The sequence below is a fragment of the Ornithodoros turicata genome, chromosome 2 (assembly GCF_037126465.1).
Source record: "Ornithodoros turicata isolate Travis chromosome 2, ASM3712646v1, whole genome shotgun sequence".
NCBI lineage: Eukaryota > Metazoa > Arthropoda > Arachnida > Ixodida > Argasidae > Ornithodoros > Ornithodoros turicata.
The window spans coordinates 42772837-42798513 of NC_088202.1; the positions used below are offsets into that span (position 1 = coordinate 42772837).

The 25677-nt window shown below is 45.2% G+C and overlaps 1 protein-coding gene across 2 annotated transcripts in view; it reads left to right on the plus strand.

Moving 5' to 3' along the window:
- Positions 1-25677, plus strand: part of LOC135385332 (zinc finger E-box-binding homeobox 1-like) — a 491031-nt gene that overhangs the window by 88047 nt on the left and 377307 nt on the right. The window contains exon 1 of one of the 2 annotated variants that reach the window (XM_064614593.1): positions 16600-16699. The exons of the other annotated variant lie outside the window; for it this stretch is intronic. The gene's annotated coding sequence lies outside the window, so the exon portion shown is untranslated. Of the gene's footprint in view, positions 1-16599; positions 16700-25677 lie in introns of those variants that run through there. 2 annotated transcript variants of the gene reach the window in all.

Genomic DNA, 25677 nt, shown 5'->3' on the forward strand with positions numbered 1-25677 from the left:
TCGATGAGACTGATGATATTTGATTCTTTCCTGAGAAGCAACCTTGCAACACACTGTGGAACTAGATGGTGATGGTGGTGGTGATGATGCCAGCTGTGAAAGAGTGAGACTACAGCTGAGCAGGGCCAACCTCTCTTCACCTCATAAACAAACAAACAGGTGGTGGCAGCGGTGGCGGAGGGGCAATGACAGAATCGGGTCGCCGTTGTTGGCCACACAGAAGTGGGCATCGTCACTATAGCAAAAAACAAAAGAAAAAGAAAACGGATGAAGGGTGGAGATGCGTAGAGGGTGCGTGAGTCCGTCGAGGAGTGCAAAGGGCGGCGAGGTGGTGACGGTGACTTCACCACACAGCGCACACCTAGCCAGTCAGCATTTCGAATGATCGTTCTCTCGACTATTTGCTCCAGGTACTGTTATGCGGCGAAGTTAACAGTGCAGACTTTCTTCGTGTCGAACTACTAGATGGGGCTTCACGCCTGATTCAGTCTTTCTACGATCATTGAAAAAAAAAAAAAGCACCGCTCGAGTCGGATGCGCTTGCCCAGGCTAATTCTTGCATTACGATTGAATGATGTCAGTTGAGGTCGTGTTGTGTTTGTTCTTCTCTGTTTAATTGCCTCATGCCCACTACAACGATACACCTTCAATTACGAGTATAGGGCACGCATTAGGCATACTCATTTACACACTGCCATCATTAAGTGCTAGTAGTAGCCGGCATCCATGTTTGCAGAGCCCACATTTTCGTGTTTTCTTTGTTTCCACTATGCTATACAACACACACAAGATACTGTCATCGCGGAAGTTACTAACACGCAACGCGCAAGGAGGACGAAGACAAGGTAATCAAGAGCAAATTATGCCAAGGTAGGCGGGCTTTGGCGTTTTATCCACCAGCATAGATGCTATTGAGCCACTATGCCGTCCGCCACGACCGACAGTGTATGAAAAAATCATAATAATAGGACTAATAAATGCCAACTACGGATCTTCCTGCTCCACGCGGAGACGGCGAAGAAATCCGAGGGAGACTGAAGCGGGAGCATCGATGGAAAAAAGGGACGTGAGGGAAGAGGCGTTTGGGGAAGCAAAAGGCGAGGGTCGTGAAACTCCTCCCTGGCGCCGGAGTGTCGCACATCGGACGTGGTCCGTCCGGCTGGCACAGGAGCAGTGGGATAAAGCTATCCTCGAGCACAAAAACAGAAGGAATGGCGAAGAGAGATGAACATCTCGTGACGCACACTTCACTACCGCTACGCTCTATGACACAGGCGGAGGGTTTTCTTGGGTTTGTACGACATGACGACATGGGAGGAAGCGGAAGGCTGTTCCAGGTCACGGTACCTGACTCATCATGTAACAATGCCACCGGATAGCCCACGTCCTGGAGCGCGTTGAAACCTCGGGACTAGTAAGGACTTTGTTTGGGAGATACCATTCCCTACGAAGTCTGCACGGGACGCACGATGCCCTCCGAACAGCATGCTACCGTATCAGGCAGGCAAACAGTTCGGTAATAGTGTCATCACCACCACCACTACTCTGGGAAGAGAGATAAATGTGTGCTTTCGCGCGTGACAGTCACACATTATCCTTTCCCCTGGATGACGATGGTGATGATGATCAAAATACGAACTCAACCGGTGCACGTCTGTGCAAGCAAACTCTAGAAGAAATAAGACGTATACATTTGTTGTTCTCTTTTTTGTTCCTTTGCTGATTACTTATCACTTTACTTACTTTATTTCATCTGTAACTGACCTGGAGTTAGACGGCGTTAGTTCCTTCACGAGAGTCACAATTTCCATTTTATTTTTCCGTGCAGCAAACCCAACCAACCTTTTGTGCTCTAATTTTGTCGCTTTGCGGAAGCATCAGGCCGCGAACAGTTAGAAAAAGTGCATTGGATACGCTATACTGCCACGAAGCATGATTTACCCCGAGCTACCCACGAATAAAGCACACAAACAAAGTATTGCATTTTATTTAAATTAGCAATTAAACAAGGAAAGATTACTTAAATTATTCTTTTTCTTCGTTGTGGAGACTTGTCTTATATACGTACATATATAAAAAGTTGGTTTTGTCCGTGGGACTGTGCTGCCAAAAGAAGTCAGGTACAACGCACGCTAACTCTGTCGAACCGAAACGTTGATATGTGCAATAATCTATGACCGCTTTGGGGTTACCATGAGAGGCCACAAATTTACACAGAACGGGGCTGGGCGGTGTAGGCTGAAATAAATGCTTAAAAACAAAACATAAAAAAATCTACGCTTAAAATTGCACTCGTCAAAATCCATCCGCTGAAATAAACCACTTCCCTCTCCCCACATGCATTCTGTATGGCGCATATTTGAAGCTTTTTCTCCTTAATCGGAGGTCAGAGTTTAATGCGGCTGGCCTTACTGGAAAGGGGACGACAAGATCTGTAGCATGTGGGGCTCGAAATTTTGAAATTGCTCTCAGTTATTTTATGATCAAAGTTTGGAGGCTACCCACAAGAAGCCCAGGGCAAATTCTAAAATTCCGGGCCCTGTACACGCTCCAGATCTTGTCGTCCTCTTTCCAACGATATCGTCGGAAAGAGGATCTTTGACGTACAGTCAAATTTTGATACTTCAAACTACGTGTATCAAAATTTGACCGTCGACCGCTGAGAAAAAGCATCAAATCGCGCGCCCTAAAAAATGCACGTGGGAGAGGTAGTTGGTATGCCCTCTTAAGGACCAATGCCCCTAAAATCCACTGTGAAAATAAGGCATACTAAGGCCTACAGGGGTACTCTGCCGGACGTTAGTTTATGGGCTACACGATGTTCTGTTCAACGAAACCCATAAAATTAGCCTTTTTTTATTTAGTCACATCTGTATCGTAATTAAGTATGTTTCTTTCAATAAGAGCTGAGGAAATCGAAATGTCCAATTTAAAAGTGCAGGGAACGACGCGTATGTATTCAGGAATAACGCGCACATTCCAGCGTTAACCCTGAACCAGGCTACTCCTATAAACGGAAAGTACTTTCTTTGAACTTGGTCATGTCGTTCGCTATTGGATAGCAGAAGTAGAAGCGATGGCCCCTGCACCCTGCTATACGCGGGTTCGAATCCCGGTGCCGGCTGTGCTGTCTAGGGTTTTTCCTGGGGTTTCCTCCGACGCTTTCAGACATATGTCGGCACAGTTCCCTTAGAAGTCGGCGCAAGACGCACATTCCCCCAGGGATGTTGCCCTCACAGTTGTGACGTTGCCCACCACTGTGAGGCCGACAACGGCAAGCCCTTTCACCAGCACCAGCACCACCACCCTGCTATGCCTCGTGATACCCCTTTGCGCAGTTTCGTAACGGTCACACGCATACACACACATGCATTGGAATGATTGGATGATGAACTCTGCTACGATATGTGTTGTTTTGCGTTTTTAAAATTTTGAAACTTACCATGTACTTCTGTTGTTCCGCTCACAGTAAGTAAGCCTTCTGGAGTTAATTTCAAGGCTTTTGCGATGCCCCGACAGCTCAAGAGAATGAAGGAATAGGATTATAAGAAAAAAAAAGAAGTTGTTTAAAGCTGTTCTTAATTTACCGAAACAAAGCTCGAACCACGAAAAGTTTCGACACGATTCTTGAACTCACTTTACATCATTGGCTAAATTTGCAATGTCTGCCGTACCAGCGGCATTTCTTACGGAACTGAATAAATACCGCGCTTTATATTCTTGCTTCTTTCCGAGTTGGCTAATTAGCGCAGAGTTTTACGTACTATATAACGTAGCAGAGTGCACTTGCACACCTACTTAAAGGTGCGCCAGCATTATTTACAGTACGCTACGAACGCACCTGGGTGTTTGGTCAGATAATGAGGCCAAATAAGGAAGCAGAGGGAAAAGAAGAAGAAAGGATTAGGTGAGAGGTAAAACGGTCTGATTCCCAATTAAGTGCCAGATCTCGGGGGAATTCAGATGGGGAGGGGAGTCCCAAGGCTGTCGATCCGTTTACTTCGCTCTGTTTTCTTCTGCAGGCCTCGGTGGTCTCAGTTTCTTGACTTTGTTCAAGTGTGCTGACCGCAAACGATGGATCAGACGTATGGTGTTCGCACTCTTTTGCGCCTTGCTGAGCAGGAGCACCTGAAAATATTCGAATCTACGATGCGTCACACCTGCGATATCCATCGTGTATTAAACGCAATGTGACATAAAAAAAAAGAAAGAAAAAAAGAAGGAGAGAGAGAGACAAGACGTCCTTTTCCTTTTCTTTTACTCGCAGTTTCACGAGAAAAGGGAGAACATGATGACGCTCTTAGTCATGTCCTTCAGGCAATAATTAATAATTCGGGGCTTTACGTAACGAGACAACAATCTCCTTCAGGGATCGTAAACAGCTCGAACAGTGCACCGTGCACGTATTGAGAAGTTCATCTATATAAAAACCTGCATTACTTGGTTTAAGAATCCCCAATCACGTGTTGGCCCAAACAAATGGAAACTCACAGCCATTACCTACCCTGCTTCCTCCAGGAACCGGGACTCGAGCAAAGACTCTTTGATTCAGAGTGTACTTGCTTACGGGACTCCTCACAAATCCTAAAAGTGACCGATTTATTCATTAACTTTCGACCTTCATCCTGTCTTCTAATCTCGTACCATCCCATCTCATCCTGGCTACAATCCTAACGCTGCCTACATGAACGAGTACAACAAGGGCAAGGCGTTATCGTCACCATACCTGTTGTCTGTTCACATCACTACCCCACCACTACGAGTTCTGTAATGTGCGAGGAACAGTGTTCCGTATGAGTGTTCCTAAGACTCAACGAAGCATCTTGCTCACTACGGTGCACTGAATGAAAATTATGCTGGAAGTCTCATGCAGCATGGTGCAGCTACCTGTAATGTCCTTCGAGAAGCGCACTCTTGTTATTCTCTCCTTAGAGATCAGCAGACAGATGAGCACTGGCCTTGCAAAGTAGCTTCCCCAATCAGACCTCGAATCAAATAGCGTCGGTTAGGGTCGGGAAAACGTGGCGTGGATGTCCTTTGGTGGTGTCCGGTCCTCTTATGGAGATGCGCAAGGCTCTCTCTGATGCATTTGATTAGGGCACAAAATTTTCGCCTTTCATCTGTAACGCTCTGTCTTTGTTTGTTTTCTCTACATTTTCAATGTGACTTGCCACCTCCTAATAACCGTCTCGTATAATCGAGCGTGTGCAGAAGCTGGAGGAGGCCTACTCAGCACTCCCTTTTTACGGAGTTCCTGAATGTTACCGTCCTGGCTTACTCGGCGAAAACATTTTGTTGGAGATAACAGTCTGTGTTAATGCATGAAAAATGACGACATGCCTGTCATTAAAACGAGAAGGATAAATACAAATTCGTTATACAGTGTGTTTTATGCTGATGACACTGCAAGTTTTCATCACTCGGGGAAAAAAAAGTGATTGAGGAAGGTTCCGATGTTCTGACCTCCCCTCAGTCTCTGTGGTCACAGAGTACGGTGTATGTAGCATACAGTCCTAGACAGGGGACCACCGCTACGCCCTCAGGAAGATCCTGGATCCGCTCGTGCATATATTAGATAAATGCGGATATGCCGCATGAAAGCGCTGTCAAGTTTTAGCATTCAGTATTTGCACACACTTAATAAGAGCGTAGCAAATAGCATAGCGTAGTGAAATAGCAGCGTACACCCTACAACAACAAGCTCCTAAACAAAAACGCCATGAAGAGCATCCTGCCCATGGACCTGAACTACATCTTCGGCACGTACGAACACACAAAGCAGTTAAGCCTTCTAAAACGGTACACACAACTTCAGCGGCGCATCCTTAAAAATTTGCAATACAATTCCCCGCACCACTCTCAAGATGACAGGAAACCATTAGTTCCAGACTGCCGCTTGCCGAAAAAGAAAAGAAGAAATCCCGCACAGCGAGCAAATCGCGGCATCATACACACACACAAGAGAAAAGGAGCAGTCGTAAACACACGGCAGAGCAAAAAGCGTCACACCTTCTTGAGTCACTCCAAAGGCGCCGACACGCTCTAAATAGATCACCAACGCGCCAATTAAAGATGGCTTCTCCCTGCAGGTTATCCATTCTGCTTCCAACCAGCTGCAAAAGCCGCACGGGCGGTACGTTACCAGCCGTGTAGATATCCAAACAAACGCCCCTGAGCACAAGCTGCACGGCCCATTGCACGGTCGCCAAGAAGACCCGCCACAATCACACGGCGGACAGGAACACTCGGATGGCAAAAAAGCGAGCACCCATAAAAACCTTCCAGGTGGAGAAGGGAATACGTATTTCTGTTTCCTTTCCGGGGAAGAAGCTATATTGTTTATTTATTTATTTGTACTCGAAGCTGGCCTTTGGATTGAAGACTGAACGTACCCTCGTTACGGCTGTGGTGTGACCAGACGGTGGCGCATGCTTTCGCCGAGGTATACGTTTGCTTGTACACGGCCCTGTGGTGGCACAGAGGGTGAAGCTGCCTCCTGCTGGGTTCTATCGTGGACGGGCGCTGAGCGAAACGCCGGCACAGGACATGGCCTGTGGGAGGTACACAGCGGAGACACACGTGGCTTCAAGGACGTTGAGATAGCCGATTGTGGGGAATATTGCTTGTGAGGTTAGAGTGCACATATGGTAACTCTAAGGTGCGGTGTTTATCGTTCAGTCGCTGTGTGAGGTATAGCAAAGCTGTTTGTGGCTACGCAGACTTTGTGCACGTACGCTTACTTCTGTATTCCTTTCAGTACCATATGCAGCGGTTCACCGATGTTGGCCACTATCAAAAACAGCGGTAAATACTTAACGTGGCTTCGCCTAAGCGCTATAGGAAGGGTGGCACCAATTTGTAGATGGTAAATGTGGACCCCACGCTATAGTATCAACGACCGCTCGGGAGCTCAGCCTCGCTCTCCTCGTTGCCTTCTGTTTCCTGTTTAGACATCTATGCGAACAAAATACTGTGAAAAGTCGCATTTCGCAATTTTACACTCAGAACTTGGGGAAGTATGTTCTTGACAGCAGTATAGCGGCCGACAGCATGCCATATATGCACTGAATTGTTCGGCGAACTTCACAAAAAGGTTGTTCTTGTGCTCCAAAGCCGATATGCGTGCTTCACGTCCTAGCTTCCCACGTAACAATACAAGTCAGTTTCTGCAATGTACATTGTATCTATAGGGGCGGAATATTTCCAGGTGTAACACACCATGCATGTGGCCAAGTGACCATGTCGGCGATAAGCATACGTACCAAAGTGAACAGAACCTTACACAATGCCCCGAAATTGCACTGTGCAAACCATAGTGTTCGTTTTCTCATGTTTCTTTTCTTTTTTTTTTGCTACTGCAATAAATGAACAAACACGAAAGAGCAACGTTGTACCAGCTGTCGTTTTAGTAGCGTTGCCATAATTCAAAAAAGAGTAAATTAAGCGCCAAGTTGAAAGAATTAAACCAACCACACTTGCAAAGTGGACCACCGTTAAAATAGGCTAAATACGCATAATTGCAAAATAAATCCCACGGGAGCCGCCCATCGGAACCCCACCAACGCACACGCAGACAACGATAACTGAATTCGCATACTGCTCCGCAACAGACAGATAAACAAGGTTCCCTATTTGCGCGCAAAAATGGCATTTCGCGCAGCATCAGCCCTTGGGACAACGGCTAATTGCAGACGTGGTGGAAGGGGGCGCCACTCTACCTACCCACGGATAAGGAAGCAAAATGCTACTGCATGGAGGTGGGGGCGCCACAGTCGTTAGCGCGACAGGCTCGGTTGTGGCACTCATTTACACCTATCCACAGAAGGATAGCGAAGATGGAAGAAAATGCAGAACGCGGAAGGATAGGAGGAGAGGGGGGGGGGACATGGCTAAACGACGAGCGTCAGTAGGCCCGAAAGTAATAAGGCCTTCGCATAATGTCAACGGCGGCGTCAATTCGCGAATGCTCCACTGGGACAGCTGTTTGTTGATACACTCGCGTAGTACATATTTGTAAACAACGGTGCGGCGCCAGGAGATAACGGGCTGTAATGAAGATTCTCATCCGAAAACATTTAGCCAGGAGTTGTTGTCAACGGCTCCCTCGTGGCAATTCGGGAGGTTCTGTTAACGGAAGACGTCTGCAGTTAAAATAGACCAAACGACGTGGACTCTTGTTCTTGCAGTCGTTTGAGAATTTAATTGTTGCGTGACGCATATGGGCGTGTTGGTATTATCGAGCAAATGTTCTGGTTTTCGTTATTCGCGTACCATGGCAATGTAAAGCCTCGTGCACGAGAGTCTCGTTTCTAATAAAACCTTAGTTGCTCCTAACCTTTGCGTTTCTGATTCCCTCGGGCTCCTTGACAGTGTTTCTTTTATATATATATACAGGGTGTTTCAGAAAACGTGTCATTCGGACTTTATAAAAAAACGGGGCGACGGAAAAATACGTGGTAAACGGCATTTGTGTGGCAACTGAATTTGCCACCTTGAAAAAATATTTTCATTTGATTTTAATTAAAATAAATTGAATTTCTTTAATTGAACTCCAAATTTTCCCAAGTCAACCTAACGTTTTTTTTACAGAATTAGAGAGCCCGTAGCGAACTTGGTCGGATCCACTAAGAAATCCGCTCGATATTGCAAATGGAACTGCCCAAAAAAAAGTCCCGAAGTTGAGGCTTCAGAGTTTCGGGTATTCAACAGTGCACCAAATCAGTCGGAAAAATGCGCGGAGGGCAGGACATGCTCCTGCCCACATGAAGCTAGAACAGTTTATCGCCGGACCGGCGTGCAGCACAAGACGCGCAGATAACAAGGCAGGTGACATTCCACCATACGTTGATAAGCGGCAAACAAAAATGATTCCGCCCCTTTTTTCCCGCCCTGTGCTTTTTCGACCTTCTATCTTTCATGGGGGCAGGAGCAGTCCTCCTCTCCACGAATATTTGCGTCTGATTTGGTGCGCCGTTGAATACCCGAAACTTTGAAGCCTCAATTTCGGGACTTTTTTTGGGCAGTTCCATTTGCAATATCGAGCGGATTTCTTAGTGGATCTGACTAAGTTCGCTACGGGCTCTCTAATTCTGTAAAAAAAAACGCTAGGTTGACTTGGGAAATTTTGGAGTTCAATTAAAGAAATTCAATTTATTTGAATTAAAATCAAATGAAAATATTTTTTCAAGGTGGCAAATTCAGTTGCCGCCCGCGTGCAGTTTACCCCGTATTTTTCCGTCGCCCCGTTTTTTTATAAAGTCCGAATGACACGTTTTTTGAAACACCCTGTATATATACAGGGTGTTTCGAAAAACGTGTCATTCGGAGTTTTTAAAAAAAACGGGGCGACGGAAAAATACGGGGTAAACGGCACTTGTGTGGCAACTGAATTTGCCATCTTGCAAAAATATTTTCATTTGATTTTAATTAAAATAAATTGAATTTCTTTAATTGAACTCCAAAATTTCCCAAGTCAACCTAACGTTTTTTTTTTACAGAATTAGAGAGCCCGTAGCGAACTTAGTCAGATCCACCAAGAAATCCGCTCGATATTGCAAAGGGAACTGCCAAAAAAAAGTCCCGAAATTGAGGCTTCAAGTTTCGGGTATTCAACGGTGCACGAAATATGCACGAAATTAATTACTCGAAAAAATCACTGAGTGTCGATGCGGTTTTTTTCTTGCAATATTTTTCGCTGAAGGTCCCGATGCGTAAAACAGAGGTTCCGTAAGCGTGCGAAGTAAAAGTTAAAAGTTAAGATGTTTATCTAATTACTGAGCGTATGCAAATGAGCCGCTCACTACTCAGTTCATGTTCGATGTCCCAAGGATCTTTACCGAAAAAAAATTTATTCGATAGCGCCACCTGTTCACGAATTATTCAGCCGGGGGATTTTCGTGAAACACCGTGTATAGGCATGAGGGTATAGGAGCGAATCAAGCAGCAGACGAACTAGCGGACATAGCACACCTATCTTCAACACTACATCCGGTGACATACTCAAAGTCAGATGTTACATCTTCATTAAGGTCATTGTCGCAGGAAATGTGCAGACAGCGATGGGTGCAATTGCAGAGTGATTCGTCGCTGCTACATCACATAGATCCGGAGCTGAAGTTCTGTGTTCCGTCTACCTGCGCACTGTTCAGACGTTCTTACTCTGGTGTCGGTTCAATGTGCCTTATGGCCGTTATTTTCTTCATAAAGTTGAAAGAGCCGAGTCATCGAGTTGTTCCGTTTGTGCAACGGTGGAGGGTAGTGAGCATATTATTATGCACTGCACTATAGGTATGCATCACAAAGAGCTACACTGAAAGCTACACTTGATCGATTAGACAGCAGGGTCTTCGATATAGTGAATGTGTTGGGACTTTGGACACGAGGGATGCTAAAGGGATAAAGCCACAAGAGGGATAAAATCACAAGTTACAAGGCACTAATCAGCTTAGTTGATCCAAGAAACCACGCAACAGAGCCTGGTCATTTCATCGGCCATTTCGGCACAAGACGTTTCGGTACAGGTCATTTTGGTACGTTTTGGTACACCGACATTTCGGTGCACATATTATGTTTCAGGCACCAGGAGCACGAAATTGTTTGTTTGCTTGTTTTTCTTTCTTTTCCATTTCTTATCCTTTTTGTGTGTGTTTTTTTCGGGCTCATGACCGCAGCTTCCGAACTATTCCAGTATATCCGGTTCCGAAGAGCAGTCGCTTCGATTAGAAATTTCAATGCAGTATTCCACATTCGATTCGGATTTTTTTATTTAGCAATATTGCAGGTCCATCTCGGGCCCAAGCAGTTGCATGGTAACACACAATGAAACTGATATAAAGTTAACAAACACTGTAACCAGACTCAAAAGAAAGAAAAAAACCTATAACCACCATAAAATCACACACATGATAACAAACAAAAAAAAAAAAAAAAGAAGAAAGGATCCTCTATGCCAACAAAATTTTTATCTCGTTGGCAAAGCTTGGAAGAGATCAGATGGCCACAACAGCTGGGGGAAGGGCATTCCACTCCTCGACAGTGTTGAAAAAAAAAAGAAAAGGACGAAGGAGAATTCAAATAGAATACCCAAGTATTTGGTTAGTGAAACTTGCCACCGCGGCTGAGCCGACAGACCGCATATTTAAAAAAAAAACTTATAATTGAACATCATTCCCCCCTTGTCCAGTACTCGAAAAATACTAATATTCGCACAACCTTATTGGGCACAGTTACTGCTAAGGGCGCAGTGTGTTTCTAAACGACACGACAAAACTTTGGGAAAATTAGCCATATCATGCAGTTTATAAATGTGACTGTATTACATAATTGAATGAAATGGTTCCCTTCCTCAAAGGAAACGGCCATGCGAAAAATAAATTTCGGAGCACGTTGTTGTTGTTGATGAAGAAAATTATTGGTAGGGATCGACTTCGTCACACGACAAAATCGGCTACTCCCATAAACAGACCCCTTTCCCAAAAGGGGGAAAAATAGAAAAGGAAAACCCCACGCTTTCGCGATAACTATCGACCAAAGGCCAAATCACCGGTTAACGTAGCGCACAATGAATGACACGGTCCTAATAGACTGACTCCAACGCACACCTCTGAATAAATGTCACAAGCGCTGACAAGGGAGCATCCCCTCTTGTAAAGCAGAGTCTTATTGTTCGCAGCGTTCTCCGCATAGTATTTCTTCACATACACCAGCATTTGGCAAGTTGTCATAGGAAAATTTAATGAGACAGGTATGAGACAGGTATGGTCACATGTTCAGGGGCTGCAGGATGACGCAACGATTATGTACAACGGTTATTTACAACATGGTGATCGATGAAATGATATGATATAGTTCACGGCGGCGTGCCCTTGATCGTAACGCAGCCACCTCGGGCTGAAAGCGACGGATGGAAGCGCCATCGACGAAGAAACCTGTCATCTCCAATAGCGAACAGTTCCCGCTGCAACTCAGTAGTGAGCAGTATGCGCGCTCTCCGCACCAAGCAAAAAATGGGCACATCTCGACGACGTTGCGCGACTGCCTTACAACGAGCCTCCCAAAGCACAACCGCGCCGCAAGCTGTGAGAAGTACACTAAGGCGGTGTGGGTGACGTTGGTTAAAGCGCACTGGGCATACTATGTTCGTGCTTCGTCGGACAAGGTTCCAAAAGACGCGAGCAATGCGGCAGGCAAACAACACGTGCATGTTTGTCTCACGTTCACTGCAGTAAGGGCACAAATCTGTCGCTGTTACGTGCCACGAGTGCAAGTTGTAAGTAGAAATGAGCATAAGTGTTTTCGACTCATCGAATAACCTTGGTGTTTGTTACAAAAACACCTCTGTAAGATAATTTATTCCGTACAGATTTGTACATTTATTCCGTACAGACACATGCGGGCGGCGCCCGCGCATGACTTGTATACGGAGATGCTCGTATACCGAGATGTCCATGTACCGAGATGTCCGTGTACCAAGATGTCCGTGTACCGAGATGTCTGCACCATAATGTCCTGTACCGGAACGTCCGTATACCCATGCGTTCCAGGGAACTGCCCAATGAAGGTCACTGAGGGCAGCTCGGATATTTTCTTTGACACTTAGTTCTTTGGGACTACCCATTCCCATCCTACAGGTGGCAGTGCATGACTTCACACCGCTCCCTCTTCTGTACCACCATAACACTTCCCTTTCCCTTTCACGTAGCATCTAGCGAAGTACGGTGCAGACTATGGATGGAGTTGCTCATTTGTGCATATGGACACACACACAAAAGCAAAAAGAAAAACACAAGAAATACCATGGAAGAAGTTCCAGAGCATGCGGAAAAGTTCTGGCATGAACCCATCCAATAGTGTCAGCGTGACACCTGTAGCTGGTGTCATAGTTACTCCTTGAGAATGGAGTAAAGTGGAACTCCATTTGGAGGGTATAAAAGAGGACATGAAAAGAGAGTGTTCTATAAGGGACAAGCTACTTACTCCCGTAAAGGAGTTGTGATTCCACCATCTTTTTTCGCAGTGCACATGATTCCTTCAAGGGTTGTAGTGTCGCTTCAGAACCCCTTTAACAGCGCGAAATTACGCAGACACGATATGGAAAAAAAAACGATGAAAAGAAAAGAAACGAAAAAGAACAACGAGAGGAACATCGTACGCTTATTTAACTGCCCATTTTTACTCCGCATTGTGCCTAAAATGCGGTCAACTTAAAGAAACAAACCATGCTTGCTTGAAAGCCTCAGCGACGGCAGGGAAGACAGGACACACTGTTAAAACAGAACTTCGCCACATAGCACACTCTAGCTAACCACCCATTCCGAATGATATCGTCCTATATGTGCTGATTTGTTCAAAACAGGGGGAGGCGCCTATCTCGGACATGCATAATGTGACCCAGATAAACGTCTACCGCATTTTCAACAAATCAAGACACAGAATGATATCATTCGGAATGATGGTTGGCTAGGAGCGTGCCATGTCGTGAAGTTCTGTTTTAACAGAACAACAACCAACGGTCAACAAGGGCGAGCCGATTCAGTCATTAACCCCCTCTGTTTTAACAGCGTAGGGTTGACAAGGGCGGAGGATATGTAAGAGAGGATTGACGGGGAAATCTTGTGGCATTATACGTCAACGCAAGTAAGGCAAGGTGGACTCTCTCTCTTCGAGGGCTCCCCATGCACATAATAATCGACCATTAAACTTTAGAGCTGCCACTGTTTCGTTGGAAGGTGACTGTCGCCATGACAAAGGGATTTCTTCCTTACCTTATTTCCATATGCATGAATCTATCGGTCTTAATCGTATTCTCTGCTTCTATCCGATATGCAGTATGAAAATGACACGCTTATTTATTTATATATTTTCGAATCGTTTGTCCGTAATTTTCTTTTTTCTTTTGCATCCATGCCAGGAGGGGACTCCCGAACACATGGATACACGCGAACAGTTTTATCGGAAGTCTTATTTTTTCGGGAGATGACAAGAGGGTGGGCACGAACCTCTTCTGCAGATATCTCGAGATCCTGTGAGAAGAGGTTTTAAGGCAGCGCTTACGGGGGCGTCCGTATATAAGGTGCTACTTTGCAAGATCAAGTGCTTTGTAGCAATATGTAAAAAGTGATGAAGGGTTTTTCGTCGCACTCCCGGCGAGTGAGGTGATTAATGAAGGGGACATCGCACTCGTTGAATATAAACGAGGTAAGTTAGCGCTTTTCACTGGGCCAGCATGATAACGTACATGCATACAAAGCTTTAAACAGGGAATATGTTAATGTGCCAAAGATTTACGCTCCGCTGATCTTGCGGGGGGCGAGTATGCAAGTATCAGACAAAACACACCTGCAATGCATCGAAATATTTCTTTTTCTCTTTTTCTACCCACACGTCGCGATGAAATGTAGATGTGAAGGGCATATAGTGCCGGCTGACATGACAAAGAAATACTTCTCATGGCATACTCTCTCCATAACAAACCCGTTCCCGGTTACGAGGTACATGATTTCGGACGCTTTCTTTTGCATAACAAAGCTGGTTTGGTGACTTTCTTGTGGCTTTTTTTCATCACTTCAGCACTCACTCTCGTTCATATCCATCATTGCCCTCTCATCATCATCTGCAGCTATACGGTCGTGATGATGATGCCCATAGCTGTGAGGCCAACAACTGCACCACCGAGGTGCATGATGACACAACACCAATAATGACCATTGAACAGAGTATAACAGGGCCCGGGTCTTTATGCACAAAAATATTCCAAAATATGCATGCAAATATGCTGCGCGAAACGTCCAGACCCGGGAATGTTGCTACAGAAGCTTTTGTGTACCTTGGAACTGCACATAAATATCAAATGGCCTTAAAGAACGTACTGCAAATGTAAATGCACATTCCTTATTGGCAGTTGCGACGTATACGTTCACGTGTGCACACTTAGGCATTTCTCATTAGTCGTTGCAGTGTGACACGATAGCCATATGGGGTTTTAACTAGCTATCTATACCTCATTCATCTACGCCATGTGTAGACAGCGCCGCGTTGTGCTGTTTATTACCTTCGATAACTGCGCTCACATGTTGTAGTACTTTGATTCTCTTTTTTTTATTAAGTACAAATTTGAACTATAGCTGACTACTTGTCGAGAGTTCCATTCAGAAGTTGGCTCTGGCTGCTGGTGGTAGCTGAATCCACTGATTGCGCACGAAGTAGCCCAAAAGCAGCGCAGTAGTTTAGATATGTACAGGGTCGGCGATAGGGGGGGGGGGGGGGGCGAGTAAGGCGACCGCCTTAGGCCCCGCGCAAGAAGCCCTCAAGCAAGGATTACTGCTTAAAAAATATCAAGTATGCACTTAATGGTGTGAAACAGGCCCAGCGATGTGCCTTTGCCTCAGGCCCCGCACACCCCTAGCACCGGCCCTGGACGTGTAGCTGGAACACGGGTCTAGGACCGATGACCCCCCTTTTTAAATAACGTGAGCGGTGGGAAAACAAATGGAAAGCGGCAAACGAATGGTACATGGCGCCGAAATATGACATAAATCAATCAGGATGAAATATGCCGAAATAATCAATTATGTGTGTAATTAACATGTAAATAAGTAAACATGTGAAAACCACATGAATCACAACCGATACCAATAATTACAGCTTGTGGAATGATAAATAGATCCCTTAGATAGACTATGGAACATACGCAACTCATGCAAATACACCGGCGGCGCTCCATGAGACATTTCGGGGAGTGGGGGGAGGGGGAGGAGAATTTATGTTAGGAGTAGCAGAACAAGTCGGGAGACGAGTTCAATATCTCCTCCTTTTTTTTCCTTACAAATAAACAAACAAACAGAGATTTCAACGCTTAAGTCACAACTTACATCAGTAATTGTGATGGTAATTGAAAATCATTGAATAACTTTTATATCATACATCCACATTATGCGCTGTCTATTTATGATCGATTGACTGAAAAAAAAAAAAAAATATGGACAAAGTCTATTGATGAAAGATGGAAGTTACTGAAAAGGTTAGCCAGCCGTAGGACTCGCTAGTCTATTATCCAGCAACCCTTTCAATAGCTTCTTGAGGTATAGCAAAAAATCCGACAAGGTGTCGCGATCGACTACCTGGTGAGTAACGTTCGCGTTCGTCTGTGTATCTGCAGGAGCAATTCCTTAACATCATATCAACAAATTTATCCGCTATACTATGCTTCACATGCGGACGCATTACGGCATTCAAACTGGCGTCCAGCGATCTACTACAAGGTGTTGCACAGGTTCCTGACAAGTGCCTATAATGTTTCCTGTTGATATTATGCTCAGTTGAGCCTGAAATTCCAACCTCTGCGTTGCGTAGAGTTCACATTCCTTTAGGGCGTCCTGAATGTCCGCCACGACGCCGCGGCAGTTGAGGCATATAACAGCAACAACTACCTGAATAATTATGGGATGAGGTGTATTCACAGCAACAATTGCGGTACCATACCTCAGTGCATGTGGGTTAATATATATGAGTGGGATGACGATGAAAAAGATGAGGCATACACACTCGCGCACACACATGACACACGCAAATGAGATATCACACACGCAGGTGCGTTGCTTGGCATATAAGCTTGTATCACTGCCTTCGAGAATTGGTTATGAGTTATGAACTTGTGAAGGATCATGCATACAACCGTTGAAAGCAGGGAGCGCACACACAGGTAACTGAATGATTTGTTATATTGTGAGACATACTGAATGCACAATTACATAGGGGGGAGGGAACAGAGGTAAACACCCATCCTTAATTACAATCTCCTCTCTCATGGGCACACACGGGATACTACGACCAGTGAGCAATATTATTAATACGCATTTATCAAGGTCCACAACACAAACTCCTCGAGTTATGCTTTTTCACGCCTCGTCTGTTATCTGTTTAGACTGCCCCCAGCTGACGTTTGTTTATTCAATCGATGAACTCAGTCGATGTAGTTCATCTTGCTGCGTAGAAAAAAAAAATGGAGGCCCTCAATGATAGTCAGTAGACCCGACAAACATTTATTCACGTTGCTCCTTTTTTTATTTTCCAATGAAGTCAGGATGGTTGGTGGCGTCTCATTCTGCACATGAGGAAAATGCTGCACCGTACAGCACCACACAAACGTGAGTTGCGGCTCTTTCCCACTCTGACTGCTCAATTCACGGACCTGGGGCTATACCTGTTTCCACCGAGCTGCACGCCCAGGCACACGCGGTGAATATCTTTAACATTGTTCCGCGCATACTGAACGTCCCTCTATTATGATGCCACTTTTTGCAGACTAATACGCGTATAGCACAAAAAAAAATAAAAAAAATAAACTGGAGCGTGTGATTAAGGTGCGCGCGCTGGCGAAGCCGCCGAGCTTCGTTAAGAAAATGAGAAGGCTCCTTTTTTGCTTTCCTTGGCCTCCTCCGGCTCTTTCAAATGCATAGAGGGAGCAGGAGAAGGGGAAGTACACTGTTCATAAAGTACATTCAAACAGAGTACAGGCGAGAAGTGCGGTTGTGAAGAATCCAGGCAGCTTAACAAAGAAGGCCCATCGCAATTTCTCCGAGGGGGTTATCGTGCTGGCACTCCGTTATAATGAGTACTGTACGGTGTCTGACCAATGTTCAAAATTGTACACGCCGGGAGATTTAAGCATGCGTAAAAAAAAGGAAACAAGTTCACTATACCTGAAGTGAGTACAGGATGTTCGGCCTCGGGCCTCGTCAGTTTGCCTAACGAGCCATGTTGCTGTTGGTGTTTCGATATTTCTGCTCTATATAATTCCCTGTCATCTTGGTAGAATGATGCTTGATCCTTTTTCACTCTTTCCCCTTTCTTCTCTAGTCGGCCCTCTTTCTTCTCGAAGCAGCATAACTTCCTTTACCATTGATAACAGGACTATGTAAAAGTGGCAGCAAGATCGATGTACCTCTTGTTGTGTTTAGTGTTGCACCTTTCATGAAATCCCAACTCCAAGAACGTATCCTGTATTAAAACAATCTTTTCGAGCTACGATGAGACAAATGCATACTTAAAAACGTGACGCAAGGAGGAGTAATGCGATAGCACTGCTGCTGATTTGCTGAACTGCTTGGAAATTACGCGGATAATTTAAAATTCTGGAAACGCTTCGCTGGCGCCCAGTCAAATCGCTCCTTTTTAACATCATTAGCGAACCCCAATCACAGACCGAACCAGTGATTTTCCCCAGAAATTCACTGCTGGGGGGGGGGGGGGCGAGCTTTCAAGGAGGGGGGGTATGCTTGGTGAAGGTTCCACATACGAAATATTTTCTGAGACACAGGAAGAATCGTGGCACAATGGTGACACATCTGCACAGCTTTCCCGTTTTATTTGCCCATGATATTACGTTAGAACTCAGTACATTAGAATGCAGATTCATTATGAACGACATTTCAACATTAAGATGCATAGTCACACGACCGACAAAGAAAAAAGACTAGCACGAAGCTCTCTCACGAAGCTCAATAAATACATAGCAACCAACGGTGAAAACCTTAGACGAAAAAAGCAGAATACCTCGCTTGATTGAGTTGGACGGAAATGCTTCTTGATGATCCACAATTCCACATTGAGTTTGTGTGCCCGCACGCATCTTTGCTCGTATATGAGCGCAATATATGCATTGAACAGTCACTTTCAAATGATTTTGGACAAATGCATGGTACGACCATCTGCATGACTGTGGTCCTATACAGCCCAAATTTGACAGTACAGGATGTAACACGCTGCGCCGGACTCACTACCAGAACGTGTTGGTGGCCGAGCTGGGTGGGGTCACCTGAGAAATTTCAGGGGGAGTGTTGCAAAAATGCAGGGAGGGTGTACAAAAATCCAGGGAAATCCCTGGAGCGAACCGCGATCTTACAAATGGGCCGCTCACGAATTGCCCTTTAAACTGAAGATCCGCTCCCACGTACGGCACGGAATTGTCCCCAGTTAACGTCTGCGCTTTCGTTGTGCACACACGCTTGGCTGTTCATAGCCTTCGTCCCCTTGTCTCTGTCGATAGGCCCGTATAACGAAGCAAGACGTCGCTCTCTCTGCTCGAGGGTCTCTCTTGCACGTTTCTCTCGCGGCGCCTCGGCTTGCTGTCTACCTCTGCTCGATCTTCTGCGCTTCAGTGAAAGGCCCTTTTTGCTGGTCCTCCTCATGACCACCTCTTGCTGCAAAACGCAACACATATAACGGATGTTACGCTTTATCGGCTGCTCCTGAACTCACAGCCACGTGGTCTGATACCAGTGATTTATCCAGACCCCCTCCCTACACGCCCCCCTAACACCTCCCCAAAATCTGGAGGACAGCCCCCTAAAATGTTGTGAAATTGCACAATATTTCGTCAAAACATGTAAATACACTCCCTTGCGGACTCAACAGCCCCCCCCCCCCCCAAGGGCGAAATTCTGGGTAAATCACTGTATACTGCGCCGTGAGCCGCGCTCGACAGTGAGTTCGCAGGCTGCGCCGCATTTACGACACTGGAGCACCCTGTATAGCTCCAGTGCGGTTCCCTTGGCGCGATCCATCACCGCTCAGTCCGACTAGTGGGAAACCACAATGGTGACGGTGATGTGACAAAGAAAAAATGGGGATACGCTTACACACAGAAAGTACAAACAGATGAGAGACGATGAACAGAGATGAACAGAATTCATCATGTAGTTCAAAACTTTCGTCCAAGTGAGTGTAAAATGTCGGAATCGCTGGGGGTACACACAGCACACATTCAGCGAGTCATAGAATGTCTATAAGCCCGGTTGTATGTAGAAAATCTTCAAGTGCCCTCAGCGCCTTGTCGGACGACGGATGACCTAACAGTTGCGCGCGATGTCAAGGCTCGGGAGTCCACACGAGAGAGGTTCGCCTCTAATACCCTTCGAACGTCAACGTATTTCCGACACCTGAGAATGATGTGTTCTATGTCCTCTACAATGCCACACTCACTACAGTTCGAAGAGTCTCGCCTTCCACAATAATGCCACCGCATTGGAAACGTTGTTCACTTTTAACGTAAACAACACGCCTAACGCCGTAGACAAGCCGTGATGCCCAACACCGTCATCATAATCGTCATTATCTCCTTTCTGGTAATGTACCGATTCATTGGCTAATGACATGTATAATATCACATAACATAGAAAACATAGAACGTAGAATAATATACATAACATATAGGAACAGGAGCAATCGTGTGGGAAAGGAAATCAACTGGTTTATAGATATATACATCAGTACACTGTAAACTTTTTCACACCTTTAAAGGTGTGCGCTATGAACATTCAACCTGGTTGCGTAACATTGCACCTCCAGGGTGATATTTTACAAAATTTGGAAAGCATTACTAAAGATCAAGGGTCAGTGCAAATCTTGCTTTCATTATGTCTTGAATATCGTAGGTACGAGCTAATGCATATATGCATCGCTATCGATAACCGAGCACGCGCAAGTGTCTACAATACTGTTGAACGATGTTGAGATGTTGCAAGACTGAATTTTTGGAGGACAGACAACACTCGAGTAAAGAAAATTTGTGCGAAACCGTGCTCCATTATGGTGTTACGAAAATTACACCTAAAAAGGCGTGCGCCATGCACGCTATTACACCTTTAAAGGTGTGAAAAGATTTAGAGTGTACGTGAGCGGAAGCGGAAATATAACAACAATAACGACACTCTTATGAAAATAGTGAACGATTATCGTTACAGCTTCTGTTTCAAAATCATTTTATACCACGGGTATCGCAAAAGGAAGACGCGCTCACGCTGAAGTAATAAGATTTGGACGTGCACGTCGCACGCTGCACTCGGGGCACTAGACAGAGGGCGTAAAAACAGTATTTGCGTTTACGTTAGCATATCGCACAGAAATTCAGCACTTTGGGAACATCATCTTGTTGCAAACACATTCTTGTTTGCAGCGTCTCCCACGGGCAAGGATTTCAGCCGGGGCATTTTCTTTATACTTTCGCGGACGGTATAACAGGATTATCTAGATTACAAATATATTTAATTTTTAAAATCGCCAAGAGAACAGAAGAGCCCCATTATCAAAAGAGATGAATGAAGAAGAAAGGAAAAATAAATATAAACGGACTAAGGAAAGAAAGTACTATGAAAGTACGGTGCACTATCTGTCTTGCAATACTTTAAAAACACGTCCTCGTGTTTTTTTTTTCCTTTTTGTTTCTTTCAATTCCAAAAACACTTTGTTCATTCCTATTGTACCGTTTCGTATCATGTTTCTTCATTGTTAGGTTCTTCTATTCAGTTTTCACGTCTTCGTTACTGCCACTAGGTTTTATTACGTCTCTTTGTATTTGGAGCCACCATAATTCAGAACCAAGCGGCCACGTACCACTATGAGCCGGAACAAAAAAGTAGAATAAGACGCTTTTGTGCGCATCAGTTAATGATGTAGAATGTATACGCGTCATTAATATGCACGGACAAATTATCAACCGCAGAGGTCATCTTTCCCTGAAGAGCATGCTGGAGAAGAGCCACATGAGAGGAAGAAAAACAAAAAGGTACCAATGGTGTCCAAGTCATTGCGGTGGTCCAATGGATTAATATGCTACACCGACCTTCGTGGCTAATTAGTGCAGCAAAATTTTAAAGACGTTAGGATTAATCGGAAGCTATTAATCCAACGGGGGACCGGCAAGACGTTCCCCATTTGCTGGGCTCGCTGTCTCATTAAACATTCACGGCCGCACTAGCCCTAATTACGTGTATATCCATAATAAAGGAAATTCTGCTCCAGCACAAAAGTGTGCGCCTCGTAATAGCGACTTTCTTTCTGTACCGGCCTCTAAAAAGCGAGGTACATGACGGTTTCCCAGGAGACTGGTTGCTACCTGCGCTCTCGAAGAGTATACTTCACCGCACAACGCGCTCATATAGTCAACCAGTAGCTGAATGACATCGTTACTTCCCATGATTTGTTGCAAACAGGAGGCGTACGCCTTCGTGTGATATGGCAACAACAACTCCATGAATGACGATGGCATGAGGTGTTTCCTTTGTAATTCCGTGTCAGCGCCGCGAAGCAACTGTGGCTATCAGCGGCGTAGAGACGTGGACAGATGGAGAGAGGACAGCAGGAAGGAGCGGGGGACAGAGGGGTTAGTATGCGTCCAAGGCCGGCTTCAGGGGGAACTGTGCCGACATTCGTCTGGAAAGTCTTCGGAAAACCCAGGGAAAACCTCAGACAGCACAGCCGGTGACGATTCGAACCCGTTTTCACCTCCTAGTCTCGGCATGGAAAGCGATCATCCTAACCACTATGCCACGGGAGCTGGGGAACTGGGAGCAATTGTGGTACCATACCTCAGTGCATGTGGGTTAATATATGAGTGGGATGACGATGAAAAAGATGAGGTGATATGGCAGTTATGTTAATTGTCACAAGATGCCGTATACACTCCACGCTTTCCGCAGGTGAGGGGTGGGAATGGCCATTGCTTCTTCGATTTAAAACTACTTGCCATGCGAACCATATAGCTAGGACATGTGCTTCTCGGTAATAAGGATAATTAAGCATTAGCTGACTTTACATTTTTAAGCAGTGCACGAAACTACATGGGCCTTATTCCTTTACTCACCCTACCTATGGCTGTTCCCTGTACGTTGCCCCCAAAAGAAAATCACATGTCCTGCTCATATAGACCCTTCTCTTGCGGAGTTTCTACATGCCGGACCGCTCAAAAAGGTTTTATGCTATACATACTGTCCTGCACAGCAGCTGTGCTGTCGCAAGTCCCGTTCCTGCAGTGATGGCTTACCACGTTCATCTCGGTCCCGAAGTTACCCTGCGTTCCTCGCGGCCTGTCCCACTCGAAACTCTCTGCCCTGTGCACCGTGTAATTTCCCCGTAACGAAGACAAACGACGATCTCCTACTGCTCGGCTACTCTACAATCATCTCTTAAATAGATTTCAGCTCACCGCAGGCTAATGACTCCCCTTCCTATACGACCTACAAAAAGCCCACCATCAGGACCAATAACTCCACTCGCACGTATATGACTTTCATAGCTTCATGCGACTCCATGTATCACCGTTGAATGATCCATCACAATTACTCTCTTTATTGTCTACTTCCGCTCTACAGGACACACCGCCATTCCACAATTGCGTCTAATTTGTGGTTAACCGTCTCTGGCACCGCTGGGACGCTCTCTTCAGCACTGTCCCGTTAATGTGTCTCCTACCTGTTTTGGTCTATATACTTCGGGTGATCCCTTTAATTACCCAGTCACCCCCACCTGCATTTAACGGTCCGAAATAAGAGAAAGGGAAAATTGAGAGAGGACCGCTGATGAGGGGCTTTATGCGTGTCGCCACCTGTTTTCTTTCTTGTTACACAGCCCTGGAGGCTGGGGAGTTGCACACGGTCACCTGAGCGGCAATCAAGCCGTTCTCTGACGCATGATATTGACTAATAAATAGGCAGGTCCTTCGCCCTGATGTGGGAGTCTCTGTTGGAACGAGCGGGCGTGATGCTGAGAACTGTTCTTTTGCTGTTTTGTATATAGGTAAGGACTATACGGTGGTTGCAAGTTGGATAACGTCGTGTCGTGGCGTTAATGGTCCGGGAGGTTAATGAAGTGACGATTAACAGGGTGCAGAGTTATGTTTTCCTGGCGGCATTCACTAACGTGGCATGGATGACGCCATTGACGTTACATGAACTTGTTAAAGGGGCACTAAAATGCAAAAACAAGTCCATTTCAAATTACGTTACACGGAACGTTAATTTCGTACTCGTTATCATAATTCAAAACTTTGATTCCGTTACGAAGCTACAATCAAAATTATACCGGACTCTTTCTTGATTCAGCGCTAAGCGGAGAACGTCGTTTCAGCTCGTGCATCGGTGTTTTTAGTCCATGCTACGCGTGCACGCCATGGTGCAGTCCCGCTGAAAAACATAGTGCGCGTTGCGAAGCGGACTGGCATCGCTGTCCGAAGAACGTGAAGATAAATGTTGTCAGTGGAACATTCGCGATAACCATTGTGGGTGCGAATCGGTATCGAAAAATGCAGCACTGCGCGTATATACGGAACACTACGATCGGACGCGTTCCAAATCCACACGCTCACGATAGTCATGCGCGCGCTTCTCCTGCTGTCTCATTGCATGCCGCCAATTTTTGCCTCCTGGGCATCCCATTAGTTGCCGCCAAAGACGGCTCTGTTTTCATTCCGTTTTCATTCGAATGGTAGCGCTGTGTGAACTAATTGTGTTTGAATTGTAGGAATTAAAACACGGACTTTCATTTGAGAGCAAGTTGGTTTTGCATTTTGGTGCCCCTTTAAAGGAGCAGTGAAGGCCTCCTCCATTGTTGTTTTTTGTCGTTTTTAACTGCTCCGTATTGCGCAAAAAATAACGCGTGCTCTGCAAGAACGATTGTCGTAGCTGACCTGTAGCGCACTCGCGCGCGTGGTCTTTGATATCAGGATTCACTGAGGTCACATGACAAAAGGAAAGTAGATCCGACGAGAAAGAAGATCCAAGCGAGAGAGAGAACATCCATGCGACAAAAACATCCACAGGGAAAACGAATCCAAACGAGAAAAATATCAACATTGAAAGAAAGCCTGCACAGATGATGATGATTGCACTTCTGCTCGCGGTGGACGTTCCACAGCGGGCTATGTCAACAATTCCATGGTTATATAAATTAATTTTCGGTTATTGACTTCTTATTACTGGAAGTACGTTTCTTAAAGCACGCTCAGTTTTACTTTGCTTCACGAATTTTCAGAAGGAAAACCTGATCCTGTTAGCCCGTAATTAAATGTACTTCATTTTCACGGTGTGTATATCCTCTTATTACTGATCATTCAAAATGACATATATTCATTCGTAATGTTTAACACCAAAGGTCTCTATGACACAATATGGGTCAGTATGTTGAATTACTCTGTCTGTATACAGAACGTTATCGGCTCTGTACACTGATACATCGAAGGAGAAACCACAAATATATAGTATATATATATATATATATATGTTTGTAAGTCAAACGTCGCCATGTCAGTACTGGACAGCTGTTTCGGCCTTCTTGGGCCTCATCAGCAGTACGCAGGCAGGCAACGTTTGAGCGGATGGCGTCAGAAGGTCACGTGGCACGTGATGCCTCCCGTTAGGGTGCCATAAGACACCTCTGAAAGCCCAGTGCAAAGCCAGTCAAATGTATAAGGGGGAAAAAAGGGGGAAAGAGCTCCTGCTAATTTTACCCCTGCTAATTTTTAGGTAAAAGGATTATCAAACGGCCACGAAGTTTTACAGAAGTTCAAAAAAAGACGCGGAAACAGATTTTAGGGAAGTTACAAACACTAGTTTATTACATAGGGAGACGTTAAAAAGTAAAATGGGCAAGGGATCGACGTTTCGACAGTGCCACTGTCGAAACGTCGATCCCTTGCCCATTTTACTTTTCTTATTTTACTATTACTTTTACTTTACCCATTTTACTTTTCTTATATACATATATATAAGAATTACACTGTAATTTAGTAAACGCCACGGGGTGCAAGGGATGCTTTAGAAAAAAGTGACACTGCATGTATTAATAATTAACAAGGGTGGCGCTCACTAACTTTAATGCAGTAAAGCAAGCATTGCTTGTTCAAGG